Source organism: Rhyacophila brunnea, unplaced genomic scaffold (assembly GCF_057557595.1).
Source record: "Rhyacophila brunnea isolate RB1 unplaced genomic scaffold, BYU_Rbru_1.0 scaffold_37, whole genome shotgun sequence".
Lineage (NCBI taxonomy): Eukaryota > Metazoa > Arthropoda > Insecta > Trichoptera > Rhyacophilidae > Rhyacophila > Rhyacophila brunnea.
In genome coordinates, this window is record NW_028233037.1 from 229,075 (window position 1) to 244,850 (window position 15,776).

Consider the following 15,776-nt stretch of genomic DNA (forward strand, 5'->3'; position numbering starts at 1 on the left):
TGTGATGCACATGTGTTTCATTATCTGTATTTATAAATGTGAAGGTTCTAGATAACTACATTTACGATATGAAATTACGTGGTGTTAATGTGCTAAGTAAATTATATGTTATCTTCTTCTAACTAACATTCTTTCATATTATTTTTAGAATTTACGTGTCTTTGATCAATGATTTTTGTTTCATTTATTTTTTTCTGCTATCAAAACCGTTTCAAAAAATTAAAAAATTTAATTGTGGGGTATAGTTATAAACTAGGCTTTCATTAGGGGTAGTTTGTAAAAAAAGAACTAACTTTATAGTGCACAATAATAAAAGTAGAAATATCACTGTTTGCAATGTTTCCCTTTTAATTAATCTGAAATTCTTAAAAAGATGAGGTTTCTGTTGAAATTAATCATGAATCCTAGGAATACATGAAGTTGTTTCAATTTATAGTTGTAAATTTTTGCCAATTTTAGCATTTTGGTAACTCTTAAATAAACATAAAACAGTAAAAAAACGTTCTTGTTAAAGCAGGAACCTTCACATGAAATTAATTGCTCTAGAATACATAGGAATAGATCGAATTTCAAAATAAAAAACTTCAATTATGACCTTGAATGAATATGTGTAGTAATTATTGTTTCAAAAAAAGTATAAACATTAATATTCTTATGGATTAAAACTGAAATATTCTCTGTATTCCTCAATGAAGCTAAAAAATAAAACAGCAAGCAAAATCTTGAAAAATACTGGTTTTTTCGGGATGAAAAGGTTGACATTTAAATTTTATTATTATTTTAGATGAAATATGTACATTTTATCTTGAATAAAAATTTACTAAAAATTATTCTTATATAAATATATTTATTAATCGATTAATTTCAATTGGAATGCGGTGGTTACAAAATTCCATAAAAAATATGTTAAGGAGTTAAAAATACCGGAAGAGTAGAAGCATACATACAAGCTCTCACACGGCGCAAGACACTTGAACATATCTCATTTGAGAGAAGAAGAGCAGTTGATGAAGATAGATCAGGGGAAGGTCGAGAAAGATGCATCAAGGAGTTGTGCAATATTCCCAATATGCAGACCACGTCTAAATAGATAAAAATGATAAAAAGAGAAATAACCAATAAATTAAAATTTATCAGTTATTTCAAGATACTTCAACCCATATCACTTTACAGAAGACGAGCAGTTTACGAAGATAGATCTGGGAAATGTGTCAAAAGATGCATTATAGAGTTGTGGGCTATTCCTAATGAGCTGTCTACATCACGGTAGATGTAATCTATAGCAAAAAGAAAACATTACACCCATAAATAAATAAAAAATATTGGTTAAATTAATTTTTAGCTATCTAAATTTCTTAGAAAAAAATTTGGATTTCTCTGGGAAACAGACGTGCTTAAAACGTCCTTCTGAAAAATCGTCTTTACCATATCCTTAATGTTTCATCATATTTCAAGAGTTATTAGTTAAAATGTTTACCCAATCCTATTGTTTTGTGCGTACGTTTCCTGCAGTATTCCTAACCCATTGATATACAATTTATGATATTTCGTATTCACAGCATCATCATTCTTATATAAAATATATTCATCAGTTATTTCTATCCTTTTTAACCAAGAAAAACTTAATATACTCTTCGGAGGTGTTTGTTTAATACCTTTTTCAAACACACATCTTTACGTTCTCGAACAAAATAACGTCAAGCTTAAAGACTTATTGATCCAATTGTTTACTCAGCAATATTATACTGCTTTACATCGAATAATCTTTATTTTTTATAATATAGGGACATATTATATCAAGCGCCTTTCTCAACCTTATTATGCTTCTTTATAAAACACATAATATACATTTTAATTTTTATGAAATTATTAATTAAACTATCTAACTCAACACTACTACATCTCTTCAGACCGCATAATCTATATGTATTCGTTAAAAGATTTATTATTTCAAGTGTCTTTTCGGACCCTACTATATCCTTAAATCGTATCCTAAATATATCTTTACCTTTAAAAAACTACTTAATTCACTTTCTTTCTAAACCATTTTATGCTACTTTCGATCATATAATCACCACAGCCTCCACCTTTCTATCTTCAAAACAGGGATTTATTATTTCGTATGCCATTGCCTACTCGATAGTTTGTAAATGTTTTCCGCTTCCGCTAATTTCCATGATAATAAATATATGAATCGTGGTATTTTGTGACAGTCCCGTTCGTCATTATGATACTGGGTATATTCTTGTTGATCAATTGTGGATTAGCGAGGGGCATCTGGTTTAAATTTTTATAAATGCATGAATTTGTTAAAATTATCTATTAATTAAGGCATTTTAATGGTCTATTCTATCACATACTATTTAAAATCTTTTTTCAAAAATCTAATTACACGAAGATCTTTCAGTTCATGCGTTTTCTTCGATTAAACTGTACAACAAGCTTCAGATTTTTAAAAAAAATCCACCATGAACTTTTTAACATATCTTTTTATATTTTTGAGTTACAGATGAGTTATGATATATATTCAGATTTTTATTAAAAATGTTATTTTGTACAAATCGAGACAAACAAAAAATATTATGAGTAATAAATAAGGTGAATAGATGAATTTGTTTCGATTAACAAGGAAACGAATGAAAATTTTTTTTTTGAATAAATGCTAGAGAATATTTGCACATAATTTATCAAATATTTTTAAACCATTATCTTAAATAGATATTTGAAAACGATAAAATTTTGCATATTTTGCTTGCGGCTTTAATTATAATTTAGAAATATTCCCTAAATTTTTTATGATTTCTTAGAAGACCAAATAAAAATTTTCCAATAATTTTGAAACTTACAATAAACTTTAAAATTTATCAAATTGGTCTATTAAATTCCATAGTTTTTGATAGCCTTGATATTTTCCAAAAATAAGATCAGAAATTTAAAAACCAAAATTGGATTTTCTTCTTTTTGATGCATGATAGGTATTTCAATCACATTATATTTATTTTATTTAATAAAACCTTTCACTTATCGCAATCAACTTTCTTTAAATATTACTTTCTTCCTGAAATCCAGATTCTTTGCTTATATTTACAATAACTCTTCTTTCTTTATAAAACCGTCGCTTCATTTCATAAAACTTGTAGTTATAAAACTGTTTCTGCTCGCAAAATTTGATGATTTTCCCTGCCTTTACATAGCTTTCTTCATTCAAAACCTTCTCAAGCAATCTATGGACCAAGAATTCGTCCTCCCAAACATTCCGATACTTCTTTAAAAATTCTTTAGATGTACAATTTTTCAGATCATTGTATTTAAGAATTCTTTTCATTACTATTATAGTTTCTTTATTTTCTTCGTTTTTAATCATGTAGTCATCTAGTATCGTAAAATTATTTGCCTTTAATCCATATGTATATATCTTTAGTAACTGTGCTTTTTCGAGATTAATTGATTTTTGTTTTTCTTTAATTTTATTGTTGTTAACTGATGTGAACATTTCTTTAGGGTGAAATTTGATCATTATCTAATTGTAAATTCTATTTTATTTTGGGTGAATTTAAAAAGTAAATTTCTAAATTTGTATTAATTAAAAATCTATAGAAAAGCTAAAAAAGCTTATAGAAGCAGCAGGATCTATATTCTATATTTGTGTCGAAATATTTACCATTCTCTTTTTAAACATTTAATTTATATATAAACAAAATTAATTCATTAATCTTACTCTTTTGAGGCTGTTTATTTATCAAAGATGATATTATGCCAGATTAAAATCATATTTAAACTTTAAATATTGATAATATTTTATTTTTCATAACTTGGAATAAAAGCGTTAAGAAAAATATGGCATATGTCCTTTAAGACTGATATAAAGAGTGGTGTGAAACGCACATAAATTTATTTTCTGAAATGGAATTGTGTAATATAATAAGTATATGTCAACATGAATTGTTTTTATTTAGAACTGCACAAGCGAGAAAATATATTTCGTTAAATATAATCTTGATCCTAAGTAAATAATATGGTTTTGAATTTATTGAATAAAAATAATTAATAAGTAGCTCATGTGTAAATTCCTATTATTTACAGTGAACTTAATTTATTATATTTAAAAAACGATTTATCAAATAATGCCACTTCAACACAAACCCAGAGGCAAATAGAAATATTTTAAAACATATTTAAATGTAAAAACGAAAAAAAAACCTAGATTTTATGCCTTTATCAAGCTTTTTGTGCTCAATCGTATTTCAATTAAAAAAATACATAATAAAAAGTGTTTTTATCAAAAGAACTACTTCAAATTTAAACAAATGGCTGCCATAAACTATTGATTGAAACCCAAATCTAAGATATAACCCTGAAATATTTATTAATGCTTGAAAATTAATTTTTATTTTTAATAATTTAAATGGGCTCAAAATAGATTTTTATTTCCTAGTTGGATAAATATAAAAAAAATTTATATGAATGCATAAATCTGTGAAAAGAGAAAAAAGTAGACGTGGCCAAATTTGAAATAAAATCTCAGTTTTTAAAGGTTTCTATAGAAAAAAAATCGAATTTATAATGTTTTTTTCTTTTAGAACATGTTTAATTTTAGATTTATAAATGCCCAAAAAATTTTTAGTTAACATATGCATTTTATATTTTAGTATTTATAAGGTTTTTTTCTTTTGAATATTTTCTTTGTTTAGATTCCGTTGTATTTTTCATGAAAATACTAAATTAAAAAAAAAATATCAATGGTCGGATGAATTAGGCTTTTTTTTGAAAAATGTTTGTTAGCTGTATTATTTAATTTTAGAAACAAAAATTTTATGTATAATTAAAATAATTTAGGAAAGTATTTGATTACAGCTATTCAAATTTTATTACGCGAAATTTATGATTGCTCAATGCTTTTTTCTGACTCATTATCTTTAAATTATACTTAAATAATTTTCTTCTTCAATAATTATTGATTCAAGTCTCTTATCACAATCCAATTTTTTATGCGTATGCTTCAGTTTCAGTTGGAATTCACAACAGCATTAAACCAACCTTTTTTTTCTATAATTTGAACATGAAATATTTAAAACCAAAAATTTAATTTTCAAATATGTTTTAAGGAATTACCACATTAAATTCTTATTTGAAGGGAAAAGTATTTTTGTTATACGACTTATAAAACCACTAAGATAGATGAAAAACTAAATCTGATACTAAGTTGGGCGTTTATTATTTATATAGATAAACACATTTTTTAGTTGTTGTATCACTATACGAAGCTAAAAAAGCGTCGAAAATACTGTATATGATTTAGAGCACAAAAACAGTCAAATTTTTACAGTTTTAGCAGTTATGAATGTAACATATGTCGATCCCTTTTCAATTTTGACCATATCAGAAATAATTTTGTTTTTACCCTTAAAAATAACCTATAAAAAATCAAAGACAAGTGAAGATAAATTAATTTTTGATAATTACACAATTAAAGATTAAAAAAAGTCTGAAATGTAAGACACAAAAATTATAATAAATCTAAAGGGGTGCTAATCAACTGTTCTTAATCATTATATGGTCTGAATATTCTGTATTATCAAATGATGTATGTTAAAAATCCTGACTGGATTATTAAAGATTGAAATATACTCGAGCTATCCTTGCAATAGACGCCTTTATATTTAATACCACTTGTTTGCACGGTTTATAGAAAGAGTATACGAAGAAGATATTGCAGATTTTAATACTAAGAATCATGAGTAATTAAGAGTAATTGCTTCTAAATCCAAAATAAGTTCGAGTAAATTTGGAAACTGAAAATATTATAAAGGAAATTTATTTGATGGACTATGTGTCTTTGGTATGACTGAATTATATTTAATAAGAGTTGAGGTTGGCTGTTATGATGACCGGACTAAAAAAACATCTACGATAAATTAGAGAGAGCTTGAATCAAAAGTTCATTGTATATTCTGATTATTAGAAAGGCTAATGCGATCTTAAAAAATGTAACGGGGGCTCAAACAGTTTATCGCCCTTAAAAATTATAAAATTACGAACCCTTAGTACATATATACTTAACACGAGAAACTTTGTCAAGAATTAAGATGCTTTTTCCTTTGCGTAGCGGAATAATATAAAAAATTAATTTGTATCCAGTGAACTATACATGATCTTAAAACAAAGAGTCAAAGGTATACTTTAGTATATTATATTAAATATTTAAATCGTTATAAATAGAAGGAAATAGCATAATATTTTTTTTATTTAAAATTTATAATTGCCCTTTAAACCGTTTAAAATATAGAAACCGACGAATTTTTATAAAAAATACTGATTAAAATGTTTTACTTTATACTTTAAATTCAAAATATGTGTTTAAGTGATGTTATTTCGTATATATTTTACATAAAATATTCTTCTATACTCTTAAAATCCGTGTATGTATTTTCAATTATTTTTAGAAAAAATATCACAAAAATTTATGGATAAGTCACAGGAGGCTATTTTTTTTAAAAAAGTCAGCGTAATATTTTTGAATTTATAATTTTTTCTATGGTTATTAATGTAGATTTTTTATGAGTTTAGCAAAGTGATTCTAACATTATTGTTTTTGTTGCGTGAATTCATTTTGCTATTCAATTTTTATAATACATTCCAATTTTATGACAATAACTGGTTGGGAATCTACTTTTATTATTTACGAAAACGCCATTATATTTTAATTGTCGATTTCACAATATTTCGTGCACAGAATTTTGATTATAAAATAAATAATTTTTGATTTAGTATATCTATCCAACAATTTAATAGAATTAATTAAAATCCTTTTATATAAAAAAATTCAGTATATACTTATAAGAATATAAATAAATATAGGAATCTTGACAAGGGTGTCAAATAGCCATATAAATCAATCCTTGAAAAAACATGTAAGTTCGATTTTTTTGTAAAAAAAGTATTGTTATATTTTCAAGTATAGAAATTCTCATAGAGCTGTGCTCAATAACTTCTACAATAGCTGTACTTTTTATTTTATATCTAGGGTCTAGGATGTATCAATCCAACAAAAAATTTTATCACTGTATATAAAAAAACGAAAATTTCTGGTGCGTAATATTAGCATCAATATACAAATAAAAATATTGAAACAAATTTTATTAAAATACATAAGGTATATCAATAAACGATTGGTGGTTATAAAACAAAGATCATAAATAAAAAGAGGTATAAAAATTAACTGTGCGCCAAATTTTTTTTTGTATTGTTAGAAATACCAGAAAATCGTAATATTAGGCATCAAAAATTTAAAAAAATTAAGATAACGCGATATTTATGTATTTTGTTTATAAATATTAATAAAGTTAACATAATATGAACATAAGGTTGAAATACATTGCATTCCAAGTTTTTTGAATAGATTGAAACGTATGGGTTAATATTATATAAAAACTTAAAATTTAAAGGCTCACGTAATCTGAATTTTTTCATCAAAACTTTATATATCAATCTAATTCAAATCAAGACATATTCAAACTGTATGGTTATAAGTATTAAAATTTTCAAATGGATTAATAATCATTATATGTAAAAATATTAACTGAAAATAACATTCAAAAACAGAAAAACCATACTTTTTGATAGTAAATTAATTTTTAGGGGCGTAAATATACGGAAATTGGCTTTAATTTTTATATAAATTTCAAAGTTGAGTTCTTTTTTTATTTTAAGTTTTAAACGAAGAAACCTATTTTTTTATAAATTAGGAATCCTATTGATCATTTTTCAATTCAAATAGAAATTTAGGAATACGAACTAGATATTTGAACATAATAAAATGTTTTTATTAAAATTCTTTTTTATTTTAGGACTAAAAACCGTGAGGGTATTATTTTAAAATAACCTTTCATCATAATACCATAGTCAATATTGACTTTAAATATAAGTATGAAGAGGTGAAAAACATTTATTATAATATAATTTAATGCAGTTTTATATCTTCATACCATATCAAATATTTATTGTAGATATAGATAAGTAGTGGTAGGATGGTATTTAAAGAAAAAAATAAAGATGATTCATACAATCTTAATAATAATGTAATTATAAAAATTACATACTATATTCATTTTTATAACCGGTAATTAATATTTTTCGTAGCTGAATTAATCTGAGTTTTTTATATTTTCAAAATAAAAATATACGTTTGTGGTGAATGTATTAAATTTTTCTTTCTAACTTAAATATTTTGAAAATATTGCCATATGACCGTGGTATATGTAATTATTGTGATTTTTAAAGATAAAAGTTTGCCTAAAATCGCTAGAATTAAATTAATATTTATCATAAAAAATTTCATTTAAGCACAAGACTTTGCTATTTTCTAAGGAAATTAAAATGGTGCCATAAAAATTTGATTTTGTAAAAATTAGAATTGAGTTAATATCCAACCGTGAAAATGGTAAAGAAGAATGAAAAACCAAAATCAGCCAAAGAAGCAAAAAAAGAGATAGAAGACAAAACTTTCGGTATGAAAAACAAAAAGAAATCACGAGAAGTAAAGAAACAGATAGAGCGTATAAATACAACAACAGTTGTAGAGCGAAAGAAGAAGAAAGAGTTAGAAGAAGCCAATCGACCAGTTCTTGTACAACCAAAAGCGCCAATTGGAACAGATCCAAAAACAATTCCGTGTGTTTATTTTCTGAATAAGATGTGTGAAAAGGGAGATAAATGTAAATATGGGCACGAAAAGAAGGTTGTTATAATTGACAATGAAATAAAATCCGAAGAATCACATTCTAAACTCGTATGTAGATTTCTGATTGATGCAATTAATTCTGGACATTGTTTGAAAAGCTGGACGTGTCCTAATTTAAATTGTAAGGATATACATAAATTAAAAGAGGTTGGTGATGTTGAAATTAGTTTGGAGGAGTTTATAGAATTGACTAGACAAACCCTTGATGAAGACCTGACTCCATTGACTGAGGATACTTTTAATAAATGGAAGGAGCAGAAAAAAATTGAAGAAGAACTTCATAAAAAAAGGGTTAAAGCTTTGAAAGAAGGTTTGAGTGGTGCTGATCTATTTAAAGAAAGGCCTGATATTTTTATTGATGATGAAGAAGCCACTGATGTGGATTATAATGAACGTAATTATTCAGATGAAGAGGATGAAATCGTTAACAAGATGGGAAATCTCGAAATTAAGCAAGATAAATAAAACAATTTTTATAATAAATAATAATTTATTAAAAATGAATTCACCACTAAATACGTACAATTTGTGAACAAGCTTTATTGTACACCTATAAAAGAGCTTTACAAAGAAAGACATGTGCTTCTTGCCCTTGTCAAGTTTTGTGTATATCGAGAAAGGTGTCGTAAATTACATCCATTTACTGCAGTTCCTCGATATTTTCCACTAGAACCCTCATATTCAATAAAACATTCTAAATACAAGTATATTTGTAGTTTACGTGTCTCAAACTATTTATATTCCTTTTTTTGTTTGAATTATAAATTCTTGGGCTAATTGGTGAAGCCAAGTATAATAAGGATTTTCTTCACAAATTAATCCAATTATTACCTTTAGCTTAAATATCCCTTTAAATTTTTGACACTTTATATACAGTCCTTAGATCACATTAAAAACATCTACACTCTACACAGGTCCATTTTGATTTTTTATTTATGTGTTAAGTTTCTTCTTTTTATAGATTCCATCTACTGAGATGTAACAAGCCCATTAGAAATATTGCACAGCACCTTAATGCATCTTTTGGCCTCTTGTCCCGATCTATCTTCGTCCACTGCTCTTCCTCTGTCAAATAGGATGAGTTTAAGTGTCTTGCGAAGTGTCTGAGCTTGCTCGTATGCTTCTACTTTGTCGGGTATTTTTAACACCTTAACATATTTTTTATAGAATTTTGTAGCCACCCCATCACTAGTCATTACATATGGTGTTATTTTTTTTTTACATTTGCATATTAAACCGAGTTCATTCACCAAGTTGTCATACTTCCTATATTCCTCATTCACAACTTCTGTTAAGTTATAAAAGCAGGTCAAATCCATTTTAATCAAGGCAATGAAACACAGGCCCTCAGTATATATCTACAATAACATCATTTTCGATGTTCAAATTATTTTTTATTTATGTGTTAAGTTTTTTTTTATAAATTCCATCTACTGAGATATAGTCAGCCCATTGGGAATATTGCACAACTCCTTAATAAATCTTTTGGCACATTGCCATAATCTATCTTCATCAGCTGCTCTTATTCTCTTATATGAGATGTGTTCAAGTGTCTTGATTTTACATGTTTATTTATATTTATATAAGAATAACTTAATTCCCAGGAATTTTATTCCTAAAACTTTTAGATCTACCAAATATTATTTACCCGTGGTTTTACATGCCGGTTAACTACAAAATTCAAAAAAAAATATTTGATGATGTTCACTGTGATGACTTTTTAAAACTGTAAATCAGTTGGAAAGCAATTGTAAAAAAAATACTGGCCGTGACTATACTACAGAAATACATAACGTAATACCAAGGGGTATTTGCTTTATGCTATCAAGATAATATAATTTCAAAAAAATACGCAGACACACAGTAGTAGAATTAACGGAAAATGAATGCTCGGTTATCAAAGTAGATACGAGAATAAAAACCGATATAAAATTAAGAAATGATAATTCTGATATCTTTTATTAGAATAAAAAGAAAACCCCTATCATTCTCATAGAAATTTATGTGACTAGCATATAAAAATAAACATATTTGAAGACAAAAAATTCAGAAAGTATGATCTGCTAGCATCCGAGCTGTCATTAATAAAAAATTGCACGACAAAAATTATTTTATTTTTATAACTTGAGACGGTGTAGTAACACAATATCATAAAAGGCATCTGAAAGTACGCGAAGTAACTGACTAGATTGAGGCATATATACAAACCTTGGAATTGGGAAAAACGCACGAAATAATAAGTCTTGAACAGAGGATTGTAATGAATAGGACAATAGAGAGGAGAAAATAGCTGCTAGTGTTAATACGCTGTGCGCACGAGAGATCGAGAAATTTGTGCTTAAGAACTAAAACTATAACTAACAATTTAGCACTAAAATAAATAAATTTAATTTATTGATGTTAACTAATAAGTCTGGAAAGAAGAAGGTGACTTAGAAAGATTGTAAATATGACGAAGTGGAAAGAAGTGTTAGACTAATTTATTATAAAGAGACGTACCGAAGTTTTTTTTAACAAGATTAAATAGCTAAAAATATAATAAAGAATAAATGATCTGGGCCATTTATGCAAAACGTTTTTGACCAGAGCGAAAACATTGCTTTACAGTGTTTCAATTTATTTACATATAAAAATAATCTAAAGTCATGAAAAGCCAGAATATTTTTTATTTTTAAGTATATTTAAAATTCGAGTTTATTTCTAATTTCATGTAGGTAATTTTTTTTTATGTCATTGTATCATTTTAAAACTATTTATTCATCCATGTCTTCTTTAAGAAATTTTTAAATTCTAGCTTTACAAATTTAGAAAAAGGTATATAATGTAAAAACATAATAGTGTAAATAAATTTTTTTAAAACTTGTGTTTTGACATTTTTGAAATCATATTTTTCATTAATATTTAATATATAGTGCTAAATATCTTGGGGTTCTATCTTTATACGTTTAGAGTTAAGAAAATTCATGATAATTATACTTATAATAATATAAGATGTAAGTATTTGTTAAAGGTTGTAAAATTAATATAGATAAAGGTTAAAAGCTATATGATATAATTATTAGACTTTTCAAACCAATTAAAACAGCACTAATCGTTTTTTCTAGGGGTATAATCTTTTATACAAATTACATAGATGGGCATGGATTATATGAGAAATGGAATAGAAATCCATCAAAAAACAACAAATTGAATTTCAAACTGATTTTATATTATATTTATTCTATAAATGTATGATTTCATCTCTGAAGCTAAATAATCGATGCACAGTCACAGATATAGAATTATATAATATAATTATTTTTCGACAAAAATAAAAATCATAGAAAGTAGATTTGAAATAATATACAGTATACGGTGAATATTAATGTGTTCGCTCTTTCATAGAAAATCCAGGTAATTTCGTTGTAAATATTATAAAATTTGACTAATTTTAATGCCAAATAATAATAATGCGACTCAATAACAAAAAATTAAAGCAATCAGAAGCTTTATCGCACAGTTATACCATAAAAAATTGTTATTATTTAAGCTGGCTTACATTTCTAGTACAAAATTATAAAAGTTTGGTTTATTCTTATATTTTAAGCGCTAAAATCCGTTTTAAATAAATTTTAGCTTTAAGTCTCGATGTATTTTACAAATCACGATGTAATTTTACGAAGATACAAATTTCAAAGAAATATAGCAATAAATACTTTTGCATTTAGGAATAATTGACAAAAATTGAAATCAACACCTGATATGGGCTCTTTATAGAATAAAAAAATGGAATAATTTAATATTTTATTCTAGATAAATAAATTAGAATATATCTTAGATTAAAAAGAATAATTAAATGCTTTTGAAAATTCTTGAAATTATATTTTTGCTTTATAACTGTAAGTTTGCAGAAAAAAACAAATTTTATGAACCATTCTTAAAAATATCAGATCATATTCTTCTAAACTATTAGCTTAGACTAAAAAAATTATATTTAAATTGAATAAACATATTTATTGACTATAAATATCCCATAAGTAAATAAGGAAATTTATTTAGAGATTATTTATTTTTCCGTGATTATGGTTGCATTTATTTTTATTCTCACAAAATTTGACTTTTTCTTATATTTCATGTATTATACAATTAGATTTTGTTTAAGTGTAAGAAAATATTTGTCATAAATATTAAAAAAATAGAAACATGATCGATAATGATTATAATTAGAAACTTATTTTAAATTATAACATATGCTAAAAATTTTTGATTATTTCTTAAGATATTTATTATATTTATATAAAAACGTACATCTAAAAGAAAACAAATAAATTTTTTAAAATAAAATTAAGAAACTTATAATTAGGTTTTGTAAACAAAACTAGAATTTATTTATTATTTTTCATAAAAAATGGCTCTAGAAATAATTTTATGCTATAATTAAATTATTTTAACATTGATTTAAGCGCATTTATATATTTTTTGCTGTATAAATAACTTTTAAAATGATATTTTCCTCTCAAAGAAATATTTATTTCCTATTTTTCTTTAAAGTTAAGATTTAGAAGAGCCTAGGGTTAAAATTTTCAATATTTTTCATTATTTTCGATCGAACATTTTTAAAAATAAAATTTATTTGAATAAAATCTAGTAATAATACACTGATTTTCATGCATATTAAGATCCAATCTCATAACTTGAGAATACTATGATCTTCTTGTATATTAATGCAGATTAATTACAAGCAATCTCAGCTTTAGATTTGGAATTTTAAAAACAAAAAAATGCAGAGTACGCAAGCGTTTTTATAAAAAAAATAAATGTCGTATGAATATTTAATTATAAGACCCCGCAAAAAGATGATTTTTAACAATATAATGATATAACCAAAACGACAATAAAAATGCAAAAAATACATTTAAGCATTATAGTAAACTAAATACATATAAATTGTAAATTTAATGCGATATGGATACTAAAATGATTTCAAATATATGTTTTGCCATTTTTTCGCATAATTTTTTGTCTTTATCAGATGTAAATTTTAGATTTATTTAACTGGTAGATACAAAATACGATAGATATAACAGAATCTAAAACATAGATTTTCTTCAAAAAAGTTATTGATTGTTTTGAAAAGAACTAGATAAAATTTTCAGCTGAATATGGAAAAAATGTTATAAGTACTTTCAAAAAATTTTTTAGAGTTTATTTTTAGAGTTCATTTTTATATGTAATTAATATTTGAAAGCTTTATGTTTATTGATTTTGGTGTTGTCATATCTAAATGAATTTTTTAGACATAAATAAAATACTTTCCTAATAAGATCATATTATCAAGCGGGTTTTAGAATCTTAGAATACAATTAAAAAAATAAGGTGTTTTCCAGGAGCAAATAATTATGCTCTCACCATATTTTTTTAAAATCCCCCTTTAATCCATTTAGTATAAAGCGAGTTAGTATAATTTTGCTGAATTTTTTAATACAATAAATTAAAAGATGCAAATCCAAATATTCTACTATTGTAAAGCTAGTCAATACAATGCTGGCCTAACTCCATAGTACAACTTTTTAAAAATTACAATGCAAATATTTTGCTTTTGTAGCACGTTCTATATAATACTAGCTGAACCCTATGATATAGTACTAATTAAGATGAAAAACTAAATATTTAACACATTATTACGCAAGATCATATAATTTTGTTAAACTGTACAATATAATTTTTTTTTAAATATACCCATAAAAATATTTTACTTTTATGATGTGGGCTAATAAAATGTATGATAGACTGTAAGATACATTATTTTAAAGTAACGACCCAAATACCTTACCAATTATAAGACATATGCCGCTAGAGACTTTTAAATAAGCAATTGTAACCATAGTAAGATCACTTTTAATTTTTCATAAATATCCATAAAAAAATTACCCATTCAGTTATTTAAAAGAAATATCTTTTGTGTTTTATGGAAGCACATTGATTGAGTATTTATAAATATTTTTTATTTTCAGCTATAAAAGGGTTTTTTTAGAAATAGAAAAATGATATTCCAAATGTATAAAAAGATACAGTTCAACATATATATTTGTTGTATTCTTTTAAATGAAAATCGAGGGTATGTGGTTTTTTTTATGTTTTAAATTCATTTTATAAGATTAGATATATTTTGATAGAAGAATGTAAAATCAATATTATATTTCCATAACCAAATAAAACATTTTATTTGTGATCCGGAAAAATTAATTGAGCAGAAATCTTTTCTATCCCTTATAAAATCTTGATTGGAAAAGAGAAGTGATTGGATATATATTACAAACTTTTATCATTAGTTTTAAAAAATATTCGTAAATTTGTGTAAAATTCTAATTCATAGAAAAAAGAGCCTTTATTCTTTATAAAATTTATTGATATCATTTGAATCATAATTTTATGCATTAAATTCGTTCTATTTGTCTCTATTACATTTATACGTTAAAGGCAGTATTATATCAAAAGATATATAAATCACTGGATAAATTATAGCTCTAATTTATATATTTTACTATAATGATGATCTGTAGAACAAAATAAAACCACAATTTTCATAATTATGTATAATCATTTGCAAAACAAAAATTTATTATCTCATATAAGACAATACCTAAACGAATGAAATCAAATCAGTTTCACAACCGATCTATCAAATTAAACCGGATGAATTTTATTCTTAGTAATCTAATGACAAGATCGAAGATGTTAAAGTTAAAAATCCAATATTCACTAATATTTTACTTTTTAAAATGCAAATTTGCGAATATGGAAGGTGATATTGAACAATTAAATACGCTTGACACATTTGAAATACTTGATGATGACTCCTCATTTGCAACCATACCGAGTTCATATCCAAGAAGACATCCCTTCACACACATGGAACATCGATTGAGAAATTCACCACATGATCATGGAAATCATCGTCGTGTAAATACGTACTCGGAGAGCCATCCACACAAGCGTCATCATCGTGATTCAATGATGACAGGTCACTCCCATGGGCATAAATCCGATATGCCAG